Source organism: Delphinus delphis, chromosome 16 (assembly GCF_949987515.2).
Source record: "Delphinus delphis chromosome 16, mDelDel1.2, whole genome shotgun sequence".
In the NCBI taxonomy this organism is placed as follows: domain Eukaryota; kingdom Metazoa; phylum Chordata; class Mammalia; order Artiodactyla; family Delphinidae; genus Delphinus; species Delphinus delphis.
The window spans coordinates 75,000,265-75,026,240 of NC_082698.1; the positions used below are offsets into that span (position 1 = coordinate 75,000,265).

General features: G+C 40.1%; 1 long non-coding RNA gene across 1 annotated transcript in view; it reads right to left on the minus strand.

Annotated features, from left to right (window-relative positions):
* Positions 1-25,976, minus strand: part of LOC132439476 (uncharacterized) — a 418,411-nt gene that overhangs the window by 142,930 nt on the left and 249,505 nt on the right. The window contains exon 4 of the long non-coding RNA XR_009522367.2: positions 3,468-3,570. This is a non-coding gene — a long non-coding RNA (uncharacterized lncRNA). The remainder of the gene's footprint in view (positions 1-3,467; positions 3,571-25,976) is intronic.

A 25,976-nucleotide genomic window follows, 5' to 3' on the forward strand; every position in this document is an offset into this window, starting at 1 on the left:
CAATCCAGCTTGATCCCCAAAGGAAATACAAAGGCATCTTGTCAATAAGCACTATCCTGTACTGTGTCTAGGGATGCTCAGTGTGTATGTGCTGTGCCTCTCTGTGTATTTTGTTCTCCATTTGTCCTCCAAAATAAATATTTAGGAGAGAGCTGAAAATATCAACTGTTTCCTTAAATGTAAGGATAACTCTGCCCAGACATATTATTTGGGTAAATTAGGTCCCCTAAGGTAAAGGAGATAGCTATTCCTCATGAATTAATTTAATACCTAGGTAACAGAGTTTTCAGCATCTTTATTGGTCTCCATTACCTGAACATCGGAGGCACATTTTTGTCTTAACACGGATACTTGAACTTTTTATAATGTCAACTGTGAAACACTGATGGTTTTATATTGAAGGAAAAAAATGTCACCAGTACGAAATAAAGTTGAGTATGTTGTACATAAGGAGTGCTGACATGGACCCAAGTTTCCACTCAGCTTCAAAGAAGTTTGCATTTACTAGGTTTTTTTTTTTGCGGTATGCGGGCCTCTCACTGTTGCAGCCTCTCCCGCTGCAGAGCATTGGCTCTGAACGCGCAGACTCAGTGGCCGTGGCTCACGGGCCCAGCCGCTCGGCGGCATGTGGGATCTTCCTAGACCGGGGCACGAACCCGCATCCCCTGCATCGGCAGGCGGACTCTCTCTCAACCACTGTGCCACCAGGGAAGCCCTACTGGTTTATTTTTAAACTCTAAATAAAATAACATCACAGTATGTCAGAAGGTGTCTTTGACGAAAACTTTCTGATGACACCTTATCTCCTTCCCTTCCAATGGGAAGCGCACCGTCTCCAGTTATGGGTGGTTGGAGTCTAAAGGAAAGACTTCAGTAACTACCTCTATGGTCTACACAGTCATTACACAGTCATTCTGAGAAAAAAAGTCTCCACTGCAGCTCAAATAAATAATCGGATTTACATTTCTTGCTGGTGAAGAGGAGGAACTATATGTCAGACAGGCAAGAGATATGATCCCAGGTTTAACTACCAACCCCGACAAACACACATCCCTAATTCAGTTATTCTGCCTAAAAATTTACTAGTATCAACTTATTTTGCTGGGTGAATCACGCAACTACGAAGGAGTGACATTTAATAAACTTTGGTAGCTGTGTTCGAACACTAATCTTATAATAATGTCACTGCCAAACTATAAAATCGCTTTGCTTCTGATAGACGTGTGACATCAGGACACTGGCTGGATGCCAATTGGCAGAAGTCGGCAATGCTTTTGGCCTAAGGGTCACTACCTGGAGGGGCAGGCAAGGGGAAGGTATCGTCACATTAGGCAACAGGCCCCATGTGGAAATGGAATAAAATTTCCTTGGTACCTTCGGTCACACCTTTTGTGCCCTTTCCCCCATTTGCTTCTGATACTTAATGTCTCAATGAATGACTTGATCCTTCAACAAAGGCTCAACTCAGATTCTTTATTCAACCCAGGTAGCAATGATCATCATCAGTTGATATCATTACTGCTATTATTATTGAAGAGCTTTAAGCCAGGCATTGACCAGATATGTTTCTATTTATAAACAATGACTCTGGCAGTTGGGTGAAGATGAGATCGAACAGGGACAAGAATAGAAATGAGAAGGTGATTTAGGGATGACAGTGGAAGACGGCTGAGACCAGAAAGTGGTGAATGTGACTTGGACTGGGGGCATGGCCTTTGACACAGAGACATGAAGATGTTAGGTCAGTGGTTCGGAACCTCAGCTGCACATCAGAATCATCTGAAGAGCCTTCTACAGTTCTGAAGCCCAGCTCCACCCTCAGAGCTGTTGGCTTACTTTTCTGGGTGCAGCCTGAGCTCTCAGGAAATGACCTTTTCACAGTGAGGGCTGAGAACCACTGGGTCCCAGCAAGGCTTTGGAGGACTTGATGGATTAGACGTGGAGAGGTTAAGACGAGGGAGGTCATTTGTATGACAGCTACAATTGTGGCAGATGAGTAACTAGTTTACTTATAGTGCAATTTCCAGAGGAAAAGAAGACTGGAAGCCCAGATTTGAATGTGAACTCTCCTGATGATTTTGATTTGGCAATTTTTTAAACACACGTGTATCAATTGTGTGTAGGCCAAAGAAAACTCACCAAAACTATAAAATAAACAACCTAAGATAGCCCTAACATTCAGGGGACCAGTCGCAACTTCTGCCTTAAATCAGGGAGGTTAAACTCTAATTATGGATCTCAGACTGTCACAGAATGCAGGAGTGAAATTCTCTGGAGACTCCTGGAAACACATCGATTAATTACTTGATACCTCATTAAGAATAAAGGTGACCTGGAGTATTTGGTGCACTGCAATTGTGAATTTATTTTCTCCCTCCTTCCCCCCTCCTCCTTTCTAAGGAAGCATAATTTGTTTTTCCAAGGTTATGGGTTAAGGAGCAGATATCTTATTAAGATATCTTAAGCAGATATTAAGATATCTTAAGCAGATATATTAAGCAGATATCTTATATCTTATTAAGTCTCAGGTCTGTGCTACTTCTCAAATGTGGTTTTCAGCAGACTTTTTTGGGGGGAGGGGGTGGTCAGGGGGGCTGTTATAAAGTTTTACTTTTGAAAATACAATTTATATACATCGGACGCTTTTCTAAATACATACCAGAATTTCAACAAGTCTACCACGTTCCCAACAATATTTTGAAAGTTGAATACAATAAAGCAATGAATCTTGTAATAAAGTATCTGTTAGTGATAAAATACCACACACACACACACACACACACAGTACTCATCAAAGTAGTCTGAACTGAATTAAATCAGGAGCTCCAAGGCTTATATCTCATGAGAATCTAATTTCAGAATATTCCCTTCAAGAGTATTCATTAAACCATGAAACTGTCAAATACTGTATTTTTCTTGGTTTTATGTCATATTTATGTCATTATATACCAAGGGAGTACTTGTCACAAAAGCTAAGAGGATCAAAGGATCATTAATTAATTCCCATTTAGTTCATAATTTGGTACTCAATTTTGTCCAAGACTGAACTAATTTTGGGAAAAAAAGTTTACATCCTTCTGTTAGACTTTTGAGCTACAGATACTATATCTATAAACATACCAGGGGATCTGTCATATTTCATATACTTGAGTTCCATAGAGTTGTATATTAAATCTTATTAGTTTCAGAACCATATGAGCATGGAATTTCCTTTCTCTACTGGCATGAATGTATTCTTAATTTATATTAATCCCATAACAAAGGAAATGAAGGGTCTTGGGGAGTCTTGTAGGTCATACTATAAACACATACGCTAAGTAGAAAAGACAAAGGTCATCTCTGACACGTGAATTTTACTCTCCAGAACAAATTTCATCCTCAGTCAACAACAAGAAAAGCAGACATGGCTGAACATCCTTAGGTATGATTCAAAGAATGGGTAAACAAACACTGAAGCTTTTATGTACCTGTTCCAGGTAGGATCATCAAACCAATCCAATGTATCAAGGACTGTGCTGTGTGCTGAACTCTCCGTGTAGAAAAAAACCAGATGCCATGTCACCACAAAAGCTGAAAACCAAACAAATAAAGAAGGAGTAAATAAATCTAAAACAAGATAAAAGAAGAAGTAGGATACTTGGATCACTTGATTGTGAAATGGCATTTTAATTAAATGACAGATTTCATAAATGGAGATTTATCCCAGACTTTCCCCAAATGGACCTCATCAAGGAAACCCTTTCATTCCATAATACCTGTTAGCATCCTGCTGCAGGAGTGATCCACGGCAGTTACTGGGGAAACAGTGAGCTGTGTACCCTACTTTTCCACGAGATGCCACATCTCGTAGACTCTGTCATATACGGTCACATGTTCGCAGGTTGAAACTTCCAATAGCTGGGAGTACTTTATATGCTTCCCCATTAAAATATGCACATGAGGCACATATATTTAAAACACATACAGAAAGCTAAGTGTTGAGTTTCCTTCACAAGTTTCATAGCGAATTAGCGAAGAACCACTCACCTGACTAGTACAATTTATTTCATGGCAACAAGTATTTGACATTCATCCATCATTTTGATCAATATTTACTGAGTGAATAACATGAACCAGATATTGGGTTGAGAAAATGAATAGGACTTGGTCCTGCCTTCAAAAAACCCAAGTCCACTCAAGTGGGCAAGGCCACGTTGGACCCTCATCAACCCTGAGGACTCAGTCATTGTGTTCACAGTGCAGACAGGGTACAGGGGTGGCATCACTGAGCAGAGAGTCTTTAAGCTGAGCCTTGAATGTTGAGTAGAAGAGTGACAGGCAGACAAAGAGATATGCCGGCGAAGCAGGGTTGAGGGAGGAGAAGGGTGTTATTCAGGCAGCATGTTCAAACACAGGAAGCTGTGAGGGAGAACGGCATGTTCTGAAAGCTGCCTTATATCGGGCCTACAATAATGTGAGGGAACAGAACATGCACAAAGGAAATGGCGGAACATCCTTTTACAGATTTAAAGGGCTGTAAATCAGTCCACGGCACGGCGGTACAAACGAAAGCACCCACTCCAATAACTGTATAGAAGCTGAACCTATTCCCAAGCTCCTCTACACACGTCATCGCATCGTGGCTTCACAAGGCTGAGGGGTCTGCCCAAGACCTGAAGGTAACTGGTGTAAGTTCATCTGTATCATTTTTCAGATTCTGCATCGATGGGATGTCATATGGGATTTGTCTCTCTCTAACTTATTTCACTTAGTATGATAATCTCTGGGTCCATACATGTTGCTGCGAATGGCAGTATTTCATTCTTTTTTATGACTAATATACTTATTTACAAAACAGAAACGGACTCACAGACATTGGAAATAAACTTATGGTTACCAAAACGAAGGTGGGGGAGGGATAAATTGGGAATTTGGGACTAACAGATACACACTACCATCTATAAAGTAGATAAACAAGGACCTACTGTATGGCACAGGGAGCTCTACTCAATATCTTGTAATAACCTATAATGGAAAAGCATCTGAAGTTACATACATATGTGTGTGTGTGTGTGTGTGTGTGTGTGTATAAAACTGAATCACTTTGCTCTACACCTGAATCATTGTAAATCACCTACATTTAATAAAAATAAAAAATTTAAAAGCTTCATACAATTGGAAAAAAAAAGTGATTCGTGTAGACCAGTCCAGTGCCCTCTCTGTGCAGGGAGCGGTGCATGTGGCATGTGGTATGGACGTTCCAGTCTCTGTCCTATTTCATGACGTGTGCTTTCCCGACTGTACTGCCGTGTGGACTCCGGGTACAACCAAACCACGGCCACCATCACCTTTCCTGTTTCCAATTTCAGGAAGTCAAGCGTGGGATAGAAAAATTGTGATTAATTCCACATGTTTTCACCTGGATTTTGATATCTTTAATAAAAGAGTTCTCCGTGTGGCCATACTGAAGGCAAGACTGGTCCAGCAACCGTGGAGAAACCGGTGATTCTGTCTACACCCAGCTCTGATCCTCAAACGCCCTCTGTGGACGTAACTGTTATATATGAGCCTCTCTCAGGCCTGGTGGTTCTCGCTTCTGACTTCACCAGCACTTTAATAACTTTGCTGATGTAGTGTGTGGATAAAAGGGCTTTGAACTCTAGGCAGAGGTTGGAATTAGTGCATCTATTCAGAGAGGAATGGAGTCCAGCACTCATTCGTAACATGTAAAAATGGGGAGAGAAAGCATGGAGATGAGGGCAAAGCAGGTTTAGTAATGCAAAAATGAAGAAACCTTGTCTATGACACATAGCTTATATAAGAAAAACTCTAAAGGAGCCTGTGGCATTCTCCAAAGGATGAGAAATATAGTTGCTGAGGCTGGAAAGATTGTAGAGGATTTTTTCCCTTCCTCTTCTCTCTCCTCCCACTTTTTCTCTTTTAAACTCCTGAAGTGAAACTGCTTAGAATACATCTTACTCAGTTCAATTTCTCATCATGAAGGTGAGAGACTGGAAAAATATTTCGGTAGCCCTGAAATCTCCTTGCCCTCATGAAAGAGGATAGAAGTTTTTATTTTCAATGCTTTTCCAGTTGAGAAACTGTATGCTTGTTACAGGCTTTCTGAGACCTTACAACATATTAGGAATTATTTTGGCTTTAAAGAAGCGTGATGGCTTAAAAAGGCAGCTTCTGCTACAGAGGCTCTCAAGATAGAAACCAATGCCAGGCAACAGATGAACAGTAATGCCTAGAATACAGACAGACACTGGATGTAAGACAGACAAAATCCAAATGACAGTATCATCCAGATATGCAACTTCCAGCAATGACCTTGTGTTACAGCTGCTTGACAAACCACACTTGTTACCACAGAAGTAAGCTTGTTCTTGACATGCAGCAGAGAGCAGATGAAGCAGAAGCATTATTTGAAACCAAAACGTAGAAGCAAATAAACGAATCAAAAATACCTGTGAGCAACCTAATGGAAGAAAACTTGGATAAGTCATTTAAAAGAGAAACTGGACTACACACAACATTCTAAAATGAGTAATTTATAGAAAAAAATTATTTCGAATGTATTTCCCATTTGTTTGTATGAATACTTAGGAAATTCATGGGGTCCAACCGATTTGACCTCAGTGATTTGCTGTATAATCCAGCATTTGCCGGCACGATAGAAATTGGTTCTCTAGAGAAACCTGACAGGGCTTCCCTGGTGGTGCAGTGGTTGAGAGTCCGCCTGCCGATGCAGGGGACACGGGTTCGTGCCCCGGTCCGGGAAGATCCCACATGCCGCGGAGCTGCTAGGCCCGTGAGCCATGGCCACTGAGCCTGTGCGTCCGGAGCCTGTGCTCTGCAACGGGAGAGGCCACAACAGTGAGAGGCCCGCGTACCGCAAAAAAAAAAAATAAATAAATAAATAAAAATAGAGAAACCTGACAACTAGCCCCTGTAAACTCTGGAATGAGAAATCGGGTTCTATGAAAATTTGTACCAAAAGAACCTGGATGCTTAATCCATGCAAGAAGAAGTCGGGGCAGGTGGATTGGTAGATGAGATGAGGGAGGTACAGGCAGAGGGAAGGAGAATTAATTATTTCCCTTATAGTACTAACACACCAGGCATTGATTTCTCATCTGATCATCTCAACAACCTTGTGAAGAAGGTATCATCGTCACTAGTTTACAAATGAATTATTATTTTTTTTGAGAGGCTAATTTACTTAATACACAACAAGAAGTGGCCTGAACTGGGATTTGAAACTATGTTTGCCTGATACTTAGGTGATTTTCCTAATTAAAACCACAGTAATCCTCAAACAGTAAGCAATATGTAAATTTAAAAATCTCAATAGCAATCAAACAAACCCAAAATTTAAAAAATGACACAGACTGCATTAGCTACAATTATAAATAATAAAATGCAGATGGGACTATTGGGAAAACAATGGATAAACTCATATATTTTGGTGGTATTATGCATATGTAGAACCCACTGAATCACTGATCTCACACATACCTATATTTAGGGTCCTGAAATATATTCATATCTTTGGACCTACTAATCCCACTCACAAATTATCCCAAAGAAACAATTCAAAATTAGGAAAATGTTCATTGTAGCATTATTCATAATACTAGTGAATAACAGAAACTATTTGTGTATCCCACAGTAGGGCATCTAAGAAAATGTTTGTATATTAACTCCACAGTATATTAAGTAGCCAATAAAGTAATAACTAAGGCACAATATAGAGACGTAACCAGAATAAAGAAAATTGTGGTGCTAGGATAGAGTAGCTGTGAGTGCATTAAAAAATCTTAACCCCATTCTCATAATATATTTTAAAATTGTACTCATTTGAAATACCTACTGAATAAAAATACAGACCCACAAACATGATATATATTTGGAATACGTGTTTACATGGTGAAATGGTCTCCAGCACATAAAATATTATTTTGTTACATCGTTAAGTATTTGATAGTGGAGGAAGGAGGTAGGAGATGAAAGAGATATACTTAGTATGATGCTGAGATTATATATATATATACACATATTTTAACAGAATGGTGACAATCAATTTCTTATAATGACAGTCCACAGAAAACTTGGATTACAAAACCAAGAAGATCTGTTGACATAATTGCTAATGCATGTGATTTTAAATGAATCTATGATCAACAGTCTTTTCCACACTGTAACATAACTTTCACCTTCTTACATTCCCTCTATCCCATTTTCTAAAGGAAAAAAAAAAGCTAAAGAAAATTGGCTGAGCCTCAGAATCTCCCATTTCTTCATTTTCTTAAGACATCACCCATCTCCCAAACAGAGTCTCCTCCATCCCTGGGAAGCCATTTAGTCTTCCCAGGGCAGGGAGAAGGTGCATTTGAAGAGACAATAGCTAACTCACAGCTACTGGCTTCTGTCTCACGTAAGAACAAGGGTGAACTAGCAAGTGTTCGTCATTTGTCTCAGATGGTATCTATTCATCTCTCTCTGGTCGTGATCTCATTCCTGGTTTTAGGCAGTAAATTTCTAGGATTTGCTGCTCCAAAATATCTCCTACCCTCTAGAAGTGAGATTAAGGTGGAAAAACTACATGGCCTATCTCCTGGCTCAACAGCTCTTAGAAAGCAAAGGAACATCCATCCTAAGTCTGTAAATCTCACAAATCATTAGAAATTCACAAACCGAGCTGATCTCCCTGTGCTATGAGGCTGCTTCCCACTAACTATCTACCTTACGTTTGGTAGTTGCTTTGTGACCGCCTGGAGGGGTGGGGTACGGAGGGTGGGAGGGAGGAAGACGCAAGAGGGAAGAGATATGGGAACATATGTATATGTATAACTGATTCTCTTTGTTATAAAGCAGAAACTAACACACCATTGTGAAGCAATTATACCCCAATAAAGATGTAAAAAAATAAAAAAAATAAAAAGAAATTCACAAACCACATCCCCTGCCTCTCCCCCGGCAGTTGCTTATACATTTACATATAAAGAGAAATGCAAAATTAAATGTAATTCAAGTACTGCTCAATCTCTTTTGTGTAAGTCAGCCTTTCCATTAGCGTTCCTCTCTCACTCTTTCTTTAAACACACACACACACACACACACACACACACACACACACACACACACAGTGTAGAGGGGTATGGCTTCAGTAAACTCAGGAAGAGAAGAAACATTCTGCATCTCAAAACATGACTTAGTCTATCTCCCTTGACCTATGCGGCAGGGCTCCTTATCCATGTGGGCGCTCCTAGCCCGGCTGACATTTAGAATTAGGCTCGCCACTGGCATGCATACCATTTGTTACTTCTTGACCAATTAAAGTTGGGTAGACATTTCTGTTTAACTCAGCCTCATCCAACCTCCTGCTGACAGTGCAGCCTTCTCTGACGTCTGACTGCGATGCACGTTCAGCCCTGGGGTGCTGCAGCCCTCAGGTAAGAACCACTGACACATTCTGCAGCTGTCCGGGGTCCTATCTATGCCACACCAGAACGGAAGTTCCAAGGCTTTCCTCCGATTGACCAGGCTGAACTGCTAAGTTTGCTATGATGCTGGCAGAGGGCTGCATATGAAGTAGTTGCCTGTCTTGGTACACATGTCCTTCTCATAAATACAGTCCTCATTCTCTGGGCTGAAACTCCAAGAGAGAAAGTTGGGAGGCACGTATTAGACTGCTTCACTTTCCTTCCTTCCACCGTCATTCTTGTTTTGCAGAATTCCTCGGACTCAGCAAGGGGTCATGTTTTCCTTTTCTTTCTTGGTGTTGTAGTCTATTAATATCAGAGAGTGAGCCTAGATGTAATAAGTTGAAGGGTTTTTCCACCATATATGACTGGCATTTTCTGGGCTGACCCTTGATAAACTAAAAAAATCTAGAAAATTCTTTCTCGAAAACTAACTTGGATTTCCACTTTTAGCCATAACAGAGTACAGGGATGGAGTATAACCTATACCTTGGCACCCCCCATCCCCCCAAAACCCCGAGAAAATATAATAAATGAAATAACTATTTTGAGGAATTGGATAAGTAGTATAGGACTGTGATGACAGAGAAGGGAAACCAAGAAGAGAAGAGAAACCTGTAACTGGGCTCTTGGTTTGGAAGAGGCTTCTGGGAAGTGGGCACAGGAAGGGGAAATCAAGCACAGCTTGGTTGCCTTACTAAATTGAGGAAGTGGTGATCAAAGTTTGAGGAGTCTAGTAGTCCTCTGAAGAAGATGCTCAACAACGTTAGTTACTAGGAAAATGTAAATTAGAACCACAATTAGATGCCATGATACCATTAAAACAACTGGTTATCGTAACCTTGGCAAGGATGTGAGGTAGCTGTAACTCTCTTACACTGCTGGTAGGAATGTAAAATGATACAGCCACTATGGAAGACCGTTTTGCAGTTTATTATATAGGTAAATATACGCTTAATATGTAGCTGAGCAATTTTACTCCTAGCTATTTACCCAAGAGAGATGAAAATATATGTCTATAGAGAAACTTGTGTATCAACGTTCATAAGCAAAGCAACTTCATTCATAATCAAACTGGAAAAAAATGTCCATCAGATGGAAGGGAGAAAGCAAATCTTGTTACTGTCCTACAATGGAATTAAATAGGGATGCAATGCAATAAAAAGGGATGAATCACTGATACTATTTCACAATACCATGTATAAACCTCAAAAATATTATGCTGAGCAAAATAACCCAGATATAAAAGTGCATACTGTGGGACTCAATTATTATAAAAGTCTAGAAAAAAGAAATCTAATCGAAGGATCAAAAAGCAGAACAGTGATTGCCTGGGACTGGGGTGGGATAGGGTGTATGTCAATCGACGAGGAAGGGCTACACAGGAACTCTGTGTGGTGATGGAAATGTCCTACAGCTTGATTTAGCGGTAATAGCATGGTAGGTAAATCTGTTTAACCTCAACCAAATGTGTACTAAAAGTGAGTGCTTGTTATTGTATATACATTATATCTCAATATAATATTGAGATTAAAATTAACTTTACCTGGTTTCTTATTCTTTTATAGTATCAGAACTGATCTCTTAAAATAGTTTTAAGTAATTTTTAATATTAAAATATTAATTTAGGTACAAAAGGAAATACACAGGTCTTACATTTGTTTTAAAGGAATCCAGTGTTTGTGGGAAAAGGGTGAAACAGAAAAGAAATAAGCTGGCCATGTACTGCCACTTACTGAAGGCAGGTGGTCAGCACAGGGGGTTGATTACGTTATTCTGTCTACTTTTGAATATGTCTGCAATTTTTTATCTAAAACGTTTTAAACATCTAGTGGATTGCGTTTCTTTAATTAAGATATTCTTACTATATTAGTTAGCGGTAGATGTCTGCCTTAACTACTTCCTCTCCGCATCCTTATCTCCTGATCCTGTGTAACGTCTTTCTGCATCTTTGTTACATTTTCCATTTCATTCTCTGCTTTTCTCCTTTCATCTCTTAGTCAACAGCAATTTTCACAGAATCAACTTGTGTGACATGGATAAGTCAAGACCTGAATAATTTGAGAGAAAATTAATTAAACCTCTCAGTCTGGTCCTTTATATTCGACAATCACGAATTTCAGTAAGCCTACCTGCAGAAGAGAGGCCCTTTCAGGAACAAATGAAACAGCAAGGTGTAGAGAAACACCACTTTGTTAAGTAAAGCTGAATGACAGTCTGCTTAACGTGATGACTGAAACAAATGGAACAAGGAAACCAATTCAACACAGTGAACACAAAGAAAGAGTACGAAAAATTTAAAAGGGAAAGAAAATTGGACTTAATTATTTTCATCCTACCTTCCCCTTTTAAGGCATTCGGAGTATTGCTACCTTCAGGCAAAGCTGGCTCCAGGCTCCCAGTCACATGAGTAGGGTTCTGGTCCGGAAGTGCTGAGCCCGGTTCTGGCTAACGCAGAGTGTACACAGACTCCATGCTGACATTATTTTTACAGATTTTATAAATCATTTTATAGATTTTCCAGGAGATTGAAGCTCACAATGAAGTCAGTCAAAATAGACTGATTAATGATATACTGAATAGATGGCAGTGTTCAACTATGTAGGCAGGGATGGTCTTTAGAGACATTAATGTTCCTTTCAGTTTCTTAGTGATGTATAAAATAGAAAATGGTGTTTTCCCCCATCCTATTATCTCTAGAACTACCCGTGGTTTCTGTGTATAAGATCCCAAACTGTTTTTCTAATGAGCAAAAGAGTGGACAAAAAACATGTACTAATTACCAACAAAGAACGTAAGTGCTGCAATCACACTCTGATGTGCTAAATTAGAACTTTGTTCTCCAGAACCTAACCCATTATGGACAAACTGAGAATTGTTCTTAATGTTAAACTAGAACAAGAAGGCACAGGGTGTTTAAGAGTGGAAGTTGTGCAGGGGCTACACACAATCCTATTATCACAGAGCTCTCATTTTCCTTTAGACACATTCCTTTTCTATCTTCTAGTAAAACGTTTCACCTTAGGAGCAAACTTAAAGAACAAAAATTTTAAAAAGAGTCTGACTATAGAACAAGGGATATAGAAAAATTCCTAGGATCGGGACATATGACACCTGTCTCTTTACCAAGATGTTCTACATTTAATTATTCCAAAGAAATGCACAGGTAGAAAGCATGATATACTAGTGTCTTTGTGGGATGTAGAGAAGTGTAATTATCTTCGTTGCCTTTGGGAAGTTTATTTACTCTTTTAGGCAAAAAGATAATCACGTCATAAGTAACATGATAAAAAGTTATATATATATATGTATATTATATATATAATGTGAATCCATCCATCTATGTATTCATCCATTCATCTCTCTATCTATCCATCCATCCATGTATTCATCCATTCATCTCTCTATCTATCCATCCACCCATCCATCTATCCATCTATCTATCTATCCATCTATCTATCTACCTACCTACCTATCTATCTCTCTATCTAACGTGGTGCTCGTGTTATTGGCAGTGAGGACTATAGCGTCATGGGAAAAGCACAGATTCAGAAAGGATAAACTGAGAGAGAAGGAAATGCTTTGTGGGAGATAAGCTAGATCTCAAATTATGAGTAAAACTCATAAAATAACAGGAGGGAGGTGCTTCAGGGATGGGGGACAATAAAAACAAAGGCTAAGAATCAAGAACAGAGAGGACACACCATGTGGGACCAAGGGAGAATGACACTGAGCTGAGATAGAGGAAATCAGGTTGGAGCCCAACTTGGGAAAGCCTTGAACGCTGGTCCTCAGGAACTCGTATTTTAGCCTGAGAGCAGCACAGTCGCTGAAACGTTTTGAGTAGGAGACTGACACACTAGAGGTGGTTTTTACATCAAAGAGATCTAGAAGCTATGCCGACTGGACACAGGGCAAGAGGCTAGAGAACCATAGGCCAAATCAAATTTCCAAAGCATTTCGACCTTAAGTGATGACTAAGGAACATTTCTAAGTAGTAGTAAATTCCTGATAAAATCAAGTGCTTAGAGTCTGCACACACTGTTCAATTTCAAAGTGATTCAACACAAAACACTGACTGCACACGGCTTTAAGCTGTATGAGAAAGACAAGAGGGGTCATCACAGGGTTGTAAAGCCACAAGAGCAGAGAAGGATGAGTCTGGTGTCCCTCAGGCCCTGGAAGACAGTGAAAGAGGACAAAGAGGAAGTTGATTTGTGCTAGAACCTGTGGAGTGGGGTCAGGTTTTGACAAGAACACACTGAAGACGAGGGGATTTGGACACAGAGCGATCAGGAAAAGGTCGGGAGGCAGCAGCAGCGAACATGTCAGGGGGCTCCACGAGTGCCTGTCCCCGTATTTATAGGAGGTGGCATGTGCGGAAGGAGAAAATGAAGGAATATTTCCTTGAGAAAGTTACTTCTCCCCTTTGGGCTTCAGATTCTTCACGGAACTCGTAGGGAACTGTTGACCGAAACCACCTGCCTTAGCCAGGAATGAGGATAACTGCCTGCCTGAGTTATCTCACAACAGGAGATCCCACTGCCTCCAGGAAAAACTAACTGGGAGAATTCAGGAGGGGCAGAAGGGAGGGAGGACACGCCAGCCCACAGTACATCTTGTTACACTAACCTGGAAGAATTCGGGAGGGGCCGAAAGGAGGAGGGAGGGGACCGACGACATGCCCTGCCAACCTCCCAGAAGCCCTCACGCTGGAATCCACCTTGGCTGAGAGATGCGCGTGTCACCAGGAAGGAGCCTGAGTCAGACCCAGCATGGGCCAAGCAAGATGACTGGCCAGAGGCAACCCGGAAACTCACCCCATTACCAGAAAACCTCAGACTGCGAGCCACGAGGGTTCTCTTCCCCTGCTGCTCTCCGCCCAGGCATCCCTTTCTAACAACGTCTTTTGCTTTGTCAGTATGTGTGTCTCCTCGGACAATTCATTGCCAAGTGTTAGGCACGACGAGTCCACTCTCAGGCCCTGGAAGGGGTCCCCCTTCCTGCAATGGAACTTTATATTTTTACAGTTTAAATTCACACTGAAGACCTGCCCAGAAGTTAAATGATAATCACCCTGTAACTGAGAGCAATGAAATAGAGAGATCGTGGGGTGCAGTCATGGTGGGGAGCATAAGAAAAGACGAAGTCTTGATAGATCCTGGGAGATGACTGCAATGTACCAGGCACAGAGAAACAGAGAAGGATGTTCAGGTGGGTGGAATAAGGGGCAGGTGCCAAAGAAAACGTGTCACCAGAGTTCTGAGTGTAAATGCCTGACTTTGAGCTTTCTGACTGTAATGTAAGTTCCTGACATTAAGCACCCATTTCAAAGTCTCAATAAACATGCTGCCAGCTGTGTGACACAGCCGCTAATAAAGCCACTAGATAAGAAACCGTGCTGTCCCGTGCACAAAGTTCCCCTCGTAGAAAGAACTGGGTGACCTAGATAACAACCTACTGAGTGACCCTGCTTTCCCCTTCCTGCACCCTAATTCCTGCTCTTCTGTCTTAAATTTGCCAATAAAGAGTGAACCTGAGAAACCCTAGTGACCCCACCCTTAGACGCCAATAAAGACAGAGTCTCGGGTCTGCACGCCCTCTCCCTCTCTCTACCCTTGACCTTGCTGTCTGGTTCTCAGGAGTGCCATGTACCCTCCAGGACCTGTGAGTAATAAATTTTGTTCTTCAAAGTTCCCTAATGGTTTTTGCTACGGTGCATCTTGCAATCATAATAGGAACCACAAGGGCTGGTCAAGCCACAGCTCTGGCTCTAGCTGGGGAAATGTCTGTGGTGGCTCAATACAAGTAATAATACAGGCCCAGGCATTCTTAGCCTATCAGTCACTGTCAACCTGCTGACCCAACAAGACAAATTCTGAACAGACTGGATACAAAAGACAAAGGTGATTATTTACATATTTTTACATGGTCAAGGAACCAGAAGGACAGTACTTCCTTTGAGATAAAAAGGGAAAGGGGTGTGTGTGCGTGCGTGCGTGTGTGTGTGTGTGTGTGTGTGTGTGTGTGTATTTCAGGAAACATAGTAAATAGATCTGTGTTTTCGAGATGCTGAGTCTGGGGTGAGGGGGACTCATTCAGCAAAACAAACAACTAGTAACACAGAAATTAAGCTTTGGAGAGAGAGTTGAAAGATTAAACATGAAGATGACCTACCTGCGTAACAGCTGGGAGAGTGACTTGAGAGATGTAGAAAAGGAAGCAAAGAGAGTGTAAAAGAGTAGAGGAAGACTCATTTTTAGGGAATCACTATTTCAGGAGGCAGGAGGTGGAAAAGAAGAATCCAGCCCAAACCTAGAGACCGGCAAGAGAAAGCAGAAGAACCCAAGGATGCTAAGATACTGACTGCAGTGTCACAAAACCGCCTCAAATTCTAAGAAGTTTTCAGGTAGAAAAACTGGGGGAAAAAAAAAAAGCTCAGGTTAGGAAAAAGAAGGGTTCACTGATAACCTTTAAGACCAATGTTTCAGGATAATTAAAGTGGAGACACTAAATGACAGTGAATTAAAGGTGAGAGGGGAGGGGAAGGCAGGGCAGGGCACACAACGCTGATGAATCTGGCAGTGAAGGCAAAGCAGGAAAATGCACGCGAGCTGGAGGATACAGCGCCAGGCACACAGCAGACACTGGAATCTTTCTGAAGGAGTGAAAGGAGGCTGGGAGGTGAGGTCAAGAAATATTTTACATTACAAAAATTTTTTTGGGGCCGTGTCACGTGGCTTGTGGGATCTTAGTTCCCAGACCAGGGATTGAACCCGTGCCCTCGGCGGTGAAAGTGCAGAGTCCCAACCACCGGACAGACAGGGAATTCCCAAGAAAAAAATTTTAATTAAAAAATTTTATTGAGGTACAATTGACATATAATGTTATATGAGTTTCAAGGGCATAACACGATTCGATATTTGTAAACACGGCAAAATGATGACCACAAGAAGTCCAGTGAACATCTGTCATCATACACAGTTATTCATTTTTTTTTCTCGTGATAAGGAAAAAATTGAGTTTTAATGTTTAAAACACCAGGATTCGAAGTCAGGAAATAGGCAGAAAGGGCAGATGTTAGAGACCAGGGAGAGGATGAGAGTCCAGGTAGAAATGTGAATGTCTTAGTTGAAGGGACATTTCCTCTTCAGAGACAGAGAAAGGGGCAGAATAAGGACAGATGTGCTGAAGAGACTGGAGGAAAGATGTGTGGGCTCTAGGTTTCTCAGAGAAGCAGGTCATGGGGGTATTCTAAGAGAGCTTGGGTCAGAAGGGCGGTGCATAGAATTAGGGGTGGAAATTGAAGGGGAACTTTCGGCAAAGCCACTCTGGAGAGTGGACTAAGCCATGGTGAAGGCTTGCTGAGGAGGCAGTAGGAGCCACAGTTACAATGAGCCTTGTCTACAAGCCTTGTGGCTTTGCCCAATAATATCCTGTGACACTGAAACATGAGAAGAGGCGGGCTTCAAGGAGGGTGACGGGGCAAGTCCAGAGGAAGGGGTGAGAGAGGCCGGAGCGTCAGAGAGGGTGGCAATGAGGGGTCTGGACAAGATGCCTGGTGTGGCCTGAAGGGAACTCGCAGCACAGTCTCCGTAGGAGACTGAGGAAGAAAAAGAGCCCAGAATTCACAAGGCAAGATTCTGAAGATAAGAGGTGTGGTCGGGCTTCCCTGGTGGCACAGTGGTTAAGAATCCGCCTATAACTGATTCATTTTGTTGTGAAGCTGAAACTAACATACCATTGTAAAGCAATTATACTCCAATAAAGATGTTAAAAAAAAAAAAAAAAAAAGAATCCGCCTGCCAATGCAGGGGACACAGGTTCGAGCCCTGGTCCGGGAAGATCCCACATGCCGCGGAGCAACTAAGCCCGTGCGCCACGACGACTGAGCCTGTACTCTAGAGCCCATGAGCCACAACTACTGAGCCTGCGTGCCTACAGCCCATGCTCCGCAACAAGAGAAGCCACCGCTATGAGAAGCCCGCGCACCGCAACGAAGAGTAGCCCCTGCTCGCCGCAACTAGAGAAAGCACGAGCGCAGCAATGAAGACCCAATGCAGCCAAAAATAAAAACTAAAAAAAAGGTGTGGCGAACAAAATAAACTTTCTACATGGTACAGGTCCCTCCATCAAAGGAACAAGGGTAATTGTGTTCTCTATGTCACAGAATAAAAAATGAAAATGTTTGGAAAGTATTTTGGATATATATAGAAGGCCCCATTAGTTCAAAGGAAGCAAGACCAGTGTGCTTGCAACTTTCACTTTGTGTAGGGCACAAAGAACGGGGCCACACACAAAGAGGAATTTGAAAAACGCTTTTGATACCGTTGAATCAGTGATAAACCAAACATGGAATAACAGCTATTTTCCTTCCCTGGCTGTGTACATGAACTAATAGAGCTGGACTGAATAGAACAATTTAAGTGAAGATACTGTTTTATGCTTGAAAAAAAAGGAGTCTTAAGTAGTTACAGACAAAGAGGATTCTTAGATAACTGAATGCTTATCTATTGCTGTCTGACGTCATAAAAGTATTTTTAAGTGGAGATGACATTAGGATTTTGGTAGCTTTCAATACTTCATGGGGACCACAGGCAAGACCCAGAGGATAAATCCGAGTATCACATTTGTGAAACTTGGTTTCGTGACTAAGAAGAAATAAAACACTGTTATCTTTTATAAGTGTTTCATGTATATATATTAGAAAATTGTTCTGATATGTAATTGACTTTCACTTACCATCCAAGATTGTACCAAGATTTTATCCCACTGGTTCCCTAAGCTGATGAACTCATCGAAATTCCCCAGAGACTTCTTTAGAGCGAAAGATTTCTGGTACATCTCCAGAGATTCTAATTCTAGAGGCCTGAGACTGGGCACAAGGATCTGTATTTTTACAAAAAGTCTCCAAAGGAATACTGAAAGAGTCTTCTACTGGTAAGGACTGACTATAATTAACACACTGCAAAATAAATGTATTTTGATTGACATTGTACGAAATATAAGAGTAAACTGGCATTGGTCAACTCCTGTCCCAGATATAAGACTAGCTTGTTATTGCACTGGAAACCTAATACGAACGACTTTGGTTTTATTTATTCCTCCTTAAGAATATAAATCGGACTAAAGATAATTAGGCCATAAACTAGAAATTAATTTACCACTGTATATTCTTCCTCCCTCCTATGATTCCATTCCATTGGCCATTATAGCACTGATATGTGATGCGATCACCTTCCAGTATATTTGCAACAGGGAAGCATTCATGTTTCACTCTCTTGGGATGGGCAGCAAGGTAAAGAAAAGTAAGAAAAAGAAATGTGAAGTAAATGGGGTCTGGGAGTTTAGCAAACTGCTGACAAAATTAAAATTCATTGTGTTAATTCTTCTGATATTCTTGTAAGTTTGCTGAGATAAAAGTCAAAGCTCTCAGGGTGATCTGTATTGAAAGAGGGGATAAGAAAAAGAAGGAACAAAAGAGGTGAGATTGAAAAACTTGAGGAAGCAGAGCGGACGGGACAGCAGCCCCTCTCAGCTCCAACTCAGCGCTGCTCCAGCACCAGGACCGCACTGGCTCCCAAACTAAGACCTCCTGTTTCCCAGACATGGGAATCCATGTGAGATATTTAGAAAAAATGAAAGAACACCAAAAAACCCCAAAAGAAAGAAAAGAAAGATGAAAACCAACCAACCTGTAACAAAACCAAAATCACCAAATAAACACTCCTATCCTTTTTTAACAATTGCATAAAACTGCTAACTTTAGTCAGTCTAAAATCGACTTGTATTTATTGGGCACCTATTCTGAGCAAGCTTAGGGGACAACAGTAGGAACCAAATAAATACAGTCTCTATGCTCATGGGTTACTTCAGATATTTCCTAAAAACTAGGCCGGATATTGTTTTGAGGCTATAAACCAGTTCTGCTGAATTGAAAAGAAAAATCAAGAAAAGACAACGTACAGACTGGGAGAAAAGATTTGCAAACGATGCAACCGGCAAGGGCTTAACTTCCAAAATACACAAACAGCTCAAACAGCTCAATAACAACAAAAACAAACAACCCAATCAAAAAATGGGCAGAAGATCAAAAAAGAAATTTTTCCAAAGGCATACAGATGGCCAGTAGGCACATGAAAAGATGCTCAACATTGCTAATTATTAGAGAAATGCAAATCAAAACGATAAGGTATCACCTCAAACCAGTCAGAATTGCCATCATCAAAAGATCTGCAAATAATAAATGCTGGAGAAGGTGTGGAGAAATGAGAACCCTCCTACACTGTCAGTGGGAATGTAAATTGGTGCAGCCGCTAAGGAAAACAGTATGGAGGTTCCTTAAAAAAACTGAAAATAGAGTTACCATATGATCCTGCAATCCAATTCCTGGGCATATATCCAGAGAAAACTCTAATTTGAAAAGATACATGCACCCCAATGTTCATAGCAGAACTATTCACAATAGCCAAGGCATGGAAGCAACCAAAGTGTCCATCAACAGATGAATAGATAAAGAAGATGTGGCATATATATATATACACATACCACTTGTATATAATGGACTATTACTCAGCCATAAAAAAGAATGAAATCATGCCATTTGCAGCAACATAGGTGGACCTAGAGATTATCATAGTAAGTGAAGTAAGTCAGACAAGAGAAAGACAAATATATGGTATCACTTATGTATGAAATCTAAAATACGATACAAATGAACTTATGTACAAAACAGAAACAGACTCACAAACATAGAAAACAAATTTATGGCTAACCAAGGGGAAAGGGGGGAAGGGATAAATTAGGAATTTGGGATTAGCAGAACTACTACACACAAAATAGATAAACAACAAGGTCCGACTGTAGAGCACAGGGAACAACTTTCAATATCTTGTAATAAGCTATAATGGGAAAGAATCTGAAAAAGAACACACATACACACACACACACACACATATATATCTGAATAACTTTGCTGTACACCAGAAACTAATACAACATTGTAAATCAACTATACCTCAACTTAAAAAAATCAAGATACTCCCAGTATCTTACTAAAACCTGAATAGGTAGCTACCACATCCAGTCAGGAAGGCTGAAAAATGTTCAGACAAGAGCCATTTTGTCATCTATACCTTTTGGGTTAATTCTGTTATATCACATGGTTAAAGGCTTTCATATAGCATCCTATAACTATCATGTATAATCATTTTAGAAAACGGATACATTACGCCGGTGACATTTCATACCTACTAAAGTCTGGATGAAAGACTGTTCCTACTTACGTGAGGTAAGCTTACAATCATTACCAGAATTCTAAGATGGTTTTCAATCAGCTGGAAAATAGTTGTTTTGTATTTACAATAATCTCTGAAACAGTGACCTTCAACCTTTTTTGACTTCTTACTGGCAATCAGATCCGTATTTTTTTACATTGCAACCAAGTGTACCCATGTACCTGTGTACACAAATGAGGATCTAAAACTGCAACAAACGTTTCCTGTAACAATATTTATTCTCACAGTGCATGGTGTTCTTAGATATTTTGTGCCACTTTTTTCATTAATAAACTTTATTCTTTAGGGTAGTTTTAGGATTGAAGAAAAACTGAACAGAAACCACAGGGAATTCCCATATATCTCTCTCATCACTCCCCCCAGCCTCCATTTTCCTTATAGTTAACATCTTGCATTCTTGTGGTATATCTGTTACAATTAATAAACACATATTTATACATCTTTATTAACTAAAGTCCATAGTGTACATTAGGGTTCACTCTTTGTGTTGTACATTCAATGGGTTTTGACAGTGTATAATGGCATGTGTCCACCATGACATGAAGAAGAGTTTCACTGCCCTAAACCACCCCCCCGGGGCTCTATCTATTCATCACTAACTCCTTCCCTCTCCCTCAACCCTTGGCAACGGCTTATCTTTTTACTATCTCCATAGTCTTCCTGTTTCCAGAAAGTCATATAATTGGAATCCCACAGCACGGAGCTTTTTTTGCTGGCTTCTTCCACATAGCACTATGCATTTGAGGTTCCTCCATGTCTTCGAGAGCTCATTCTCTTCATTGCTGTATAATATTCTGTTGTATGGATGTACCACAGTTTGATATTACTGCATTCTATCTCATTAAAACAGTCTGGCTGTGAAGTAGGCAAACAGTAAACTGATTTCAGAACCTACGAGTGGGTCATATCTGTGGTGTGGAAACTATTGCCTAAAATGTGATCTTAGGTTCTTGCTGGACACAAAGGAACAAACAGCTTGGTCCCTATATTAGGAGTTTAGACTGTTACTGGGAAGGAAAGGTCTACATCTGTGAGATGCTTAGTAACCAAAGGGTAAAACAGAACAGAACTAGAAATCCATTAGTACTGTTGAGGAACATGAAGAACTGGCAAGTCCCCTGATAGAAACTCTGTAAGAGCAGGACCTTACTGTCAATTACTGACCAGGAGACTGAGCATGGTACTTTTGGATGCCTCAGTTTCCTCATGTGTAAAATTTATATAATATTACTATCACACTGTGTACTATGAGAAGGAAATGAATCAGGCACATAGAGCTAAGAAGAGGATCTGGCACTTCAGATTTCAACCCATATTAATCTATTATTATTAACCACTCTTCTCTTTGCCTAGAATGTAGTAAAACTTCAATAGATAAATAATTTTTAAAGACTGGAGGATTCCACTTTTCACAGGCTTCATTTGGTCTGTGCAAGCTTCTGAGAAAAGCCAAGAAGTGAGCCTTGAAGAAAGTATATAGTTTGGTAAGTGGAGAGAGGAAGAAAGATATAAGTGGTTGAGGATATAGCATAATACTGGGCTGAGCAGCAGAAGGAAAAGGAGCATTTGGAGGGCAGTGATCAATTTGATTAAAGTAGAGAGTTAGGAGGTGTGAATGAGAAACGTACGCTGACTGCCTTTTAGACATGCTGGTGACAGATATTTTCTGTCATATTCGCAAATGACAGATATTTAAACTTCCTCTTTCAAATGGGCAGGGAAGAAAGACTTCAGTTACCTAAGCAGAAAGCAGAAAGTTCTAATGCTGTCAAGCATCTACTGTATGTAAGGGCTTAACTTCTCTTCTACGTATCTTGGAATAGTACTGGTTATCCTTGGAGAACTGAGAAGATAGATTCAAATAATTCTCGGTGTTCTGTGGGTGAGAAGGTTGACCCATTGCCCACTATTGTAGCCATTTTCCATATGGGAATGGTTGAGATTTAAATTAAATGCAAAGAAAAAAATAATTTCTTCAAGTCACGCTAGTTACATTTCAGGTGTTCAGTAACCACAAGAGCCTAGTGGCTACTTCACCGAACTACACAGATGTAGAACATTTCCATCATCATATCAAGCTTCTTAAGAGAAAGAAGGTCTGGAGGCTAGAGAGGCACCTGTCAGATGGGAAAAAGGGGATGAAAGCTGGAGGTGAGAGACAGAGAGAGCAAGATGAAGTGCAGCTTATAGTGAAATAGCAGAGACAAGTATATCTTTTATGGAGAGGGGAAGGCTCCAGACAAGAGGACAACAGGGCAGTTATTAGAAATCTTGGGAACAACTGAGCTGAGCTACAAGAGCTCAGGAGGGACAGAGGATAATGGCAGAGCAGAGGCTTACTTAGAGGTGAAGGGGAAAAGCCCCTTCTCCCCAGAGACACAAGGAGCAGAGGACAGGCACAAAAGCAGACAGTTTGAAACAGAAGATAAAGACACTCATACCTGTGCAGGTATGAAAACCTGGAGCAGAAGGAAAAACAACCATGGAGAATAAAGAACTTTGACTGGACTAGTGTTTTCACACAGTGGATATGGAATAAGTGTACTTACTGAAAATCTAAATCAGTAAAATTATTTTGAAGAAGCCAAGAGGATGCACAGATACTTCTTACAACTTGGCAACTTCTAGGTGCCACAATAGTGGATAATTTTCATATCCATGAATCAAACAATTATTATTATGTATTGGATCCTAATATACCAGGCATTCTAAGCAAACATAATGAAATTGAAAGTCTGGATTTATGGAAAGATCTTGGAGAACAACATAAATAAACGTTACATTACAGAGTACAGCTTAAACGTGTTATCTCAAATTAGGGGTGGCAACCCTCTGGCGCTCAGGCTGCAACTCGTTGCTCTTGTCGTTTTATAGAAATCATGAATCAATCTTGACATTCCTTCTGGTCGAGCCCAAGGAAGCCTCGGGATGCCTTTCAACACAAGACCCATATTCAGTCTACTAGTTAGTATGAGAAATAAAACCTATTTGTCAATCAGTACAAATGACATTAGAATTGTAGAGTGAATCACACAGAGGAAGCCCATGGTAAAGCTACAGATTTATATGATAACAATACACCCATCTCACTGTTTGAAATCCAAAGAGAATCACTCATCAGAATAAAAGAGTAGACCTCAACAGATGGTCTCAGCTCTTTTAGGTATTTAACTCGTAATCTGGGAACTTTTCCTTATTAGAGAGACCCATAAACAGAGCATATTAATAACTGCAAATTGAACTTAACAGAGAGGCACATACTAGACCACTTAAGATAACCCCAATAAAATATACTCCATTGTCCTCAATTTTTCACTAAGGATGTAACAACAAAGCTGTCAGAGTAAGAAGATAAACCTTGCAATTTCTCTCCAAGGAATGTAGGAGGAAGAATATGTTAGTTATTTAAAGGACATATGAAGCCCACAAAGCAACCAAGGGCAGTGGAGACAGATGAGATTTTTCATGAGATTTTGCTTTATTTTAAAAGGCAGCCTACCACTGTGAACATTTTCTGAGGTCCAGTGACTTACCTGTCCAAACTTCAAATCACAGAATCAAACGGGAGTTAGAAATTGGTGATATCGTGAGATTTAGTACCTAATATAGATTTCTGATCGAGAAAAAAGTATCATAGTATAATAGGGAATTAAAGAAGAAAAGGGAGTCTCAAACACCTATTCTGGTAGCAATCTTGATGAATAGTTCACATAAGCTGCTGACCTTTGTGTGTTGAATCATCAGGGCCCATAACTGCTGAGCCCACCTTGTTAGCCAGTCAGCTCAATCCTTAATACCAGGTTCTGCAGTGGAAAAATTTTGGCAGGGTGGTGTTCTACCTTGGTTTCTCTCAATTTACTGGAAACATTCCAAATTGAGAGCAACAGTATTAAAGACTATTGTTTCCATTTTCTCAATATCCTGTGTAAAGCTGGGTAATTTTATAATGGCAATAAAATTACAGAAAGAACACTGAGACGTTTTAGGTATTCCAGCTCCTCGTCATGTTCCACCGTAAAATGGCTGTTTCCAAAATAATTTATTCAGTATATGTCATTAAATAGAAGTCTAATGAAGTTGAAATAGTATATACATATATAAATATATCACGCGTAAACGTCGCTGCAAATACACCTATGGCCTTTCTCGTGAAAGGCCCTTTTTTATTCTTAGACTAAATCCTTTCTATTATAAAAAGTATATTGTATAAAAAGCATAGTATTATAATATCCTTCCCTTAAACATGTTGTCAGCAAAGATTAGTTGCTTTAAGTGATCCCCATTTTCAAAACCCCAAATTCATAATTCTCTCTTGGCCTCCTAAGTTATTTTGAAATCCTAAAATTTGAGAACCATTGCTATAGAAACAAATAACTCCTTGATGCACACAATCATCAAAACATTTCAAGGATATGTCTTTTAGAAATAAAACACAGAAGTTATAAAAATGAAGTATGATGACTAAAGCTAGAAAAAAGTACTTTAGTAATATTTTTTTAACTCATGTAAGGAATATTTGTTCATTATGGAGAATTTGAAAGAAGAAATTATTAAAATTTTAAAAATCACTTATAATCCCAATACTTATATATATGTCAGTTTTTTTATGTCAGTTTTTTTTCTTTACATTTTCTTAATATTTATATTTACCAAAAAAGGGATGGCATCAAGTCGACTATTTCATTTCCTATTACTCGGGAAGCCTTTAGAAACACTGTTTATACAGAGAAGATGTTTCAAGATGACACTAATACCATGCCTGATTTGCAGGTTAATCAACTATAGAGATGAGAAGGCAGGTAGGCACCAAACTCTGAGAGTAAAGTGAGATGGACGCAGGTAATCCTCAGTCTAAAGAATTACACCAAGGGTGAAACTGGCCTAGAGCCACGTGTGGGAGGACATCTGAAGTATATTTAATTTTCAACTCTACGAAAATATCTTGAAACCAAGGAGCTCAAAAAGCCTTTCTTAGAAAGGCAGGAATAGATGAAAGTATGACTATCCCTCATTCAACAGATGGAAAAAACCAGGCTCAGCCAACAATCCAGGAGGTTAAAGAAGGGACTAAAGTTTCTGAGCCAGACTTGACCTCTATTGTTAGATCCTGCAAAGTTTCAAGAAAAACAAGAAACAATTTGACTTGACTTTGCTTGGTGTTTTGGCCTGCAAAAATACTAGGGCAGCTTGACATTTAGGCTACAAATTTTGC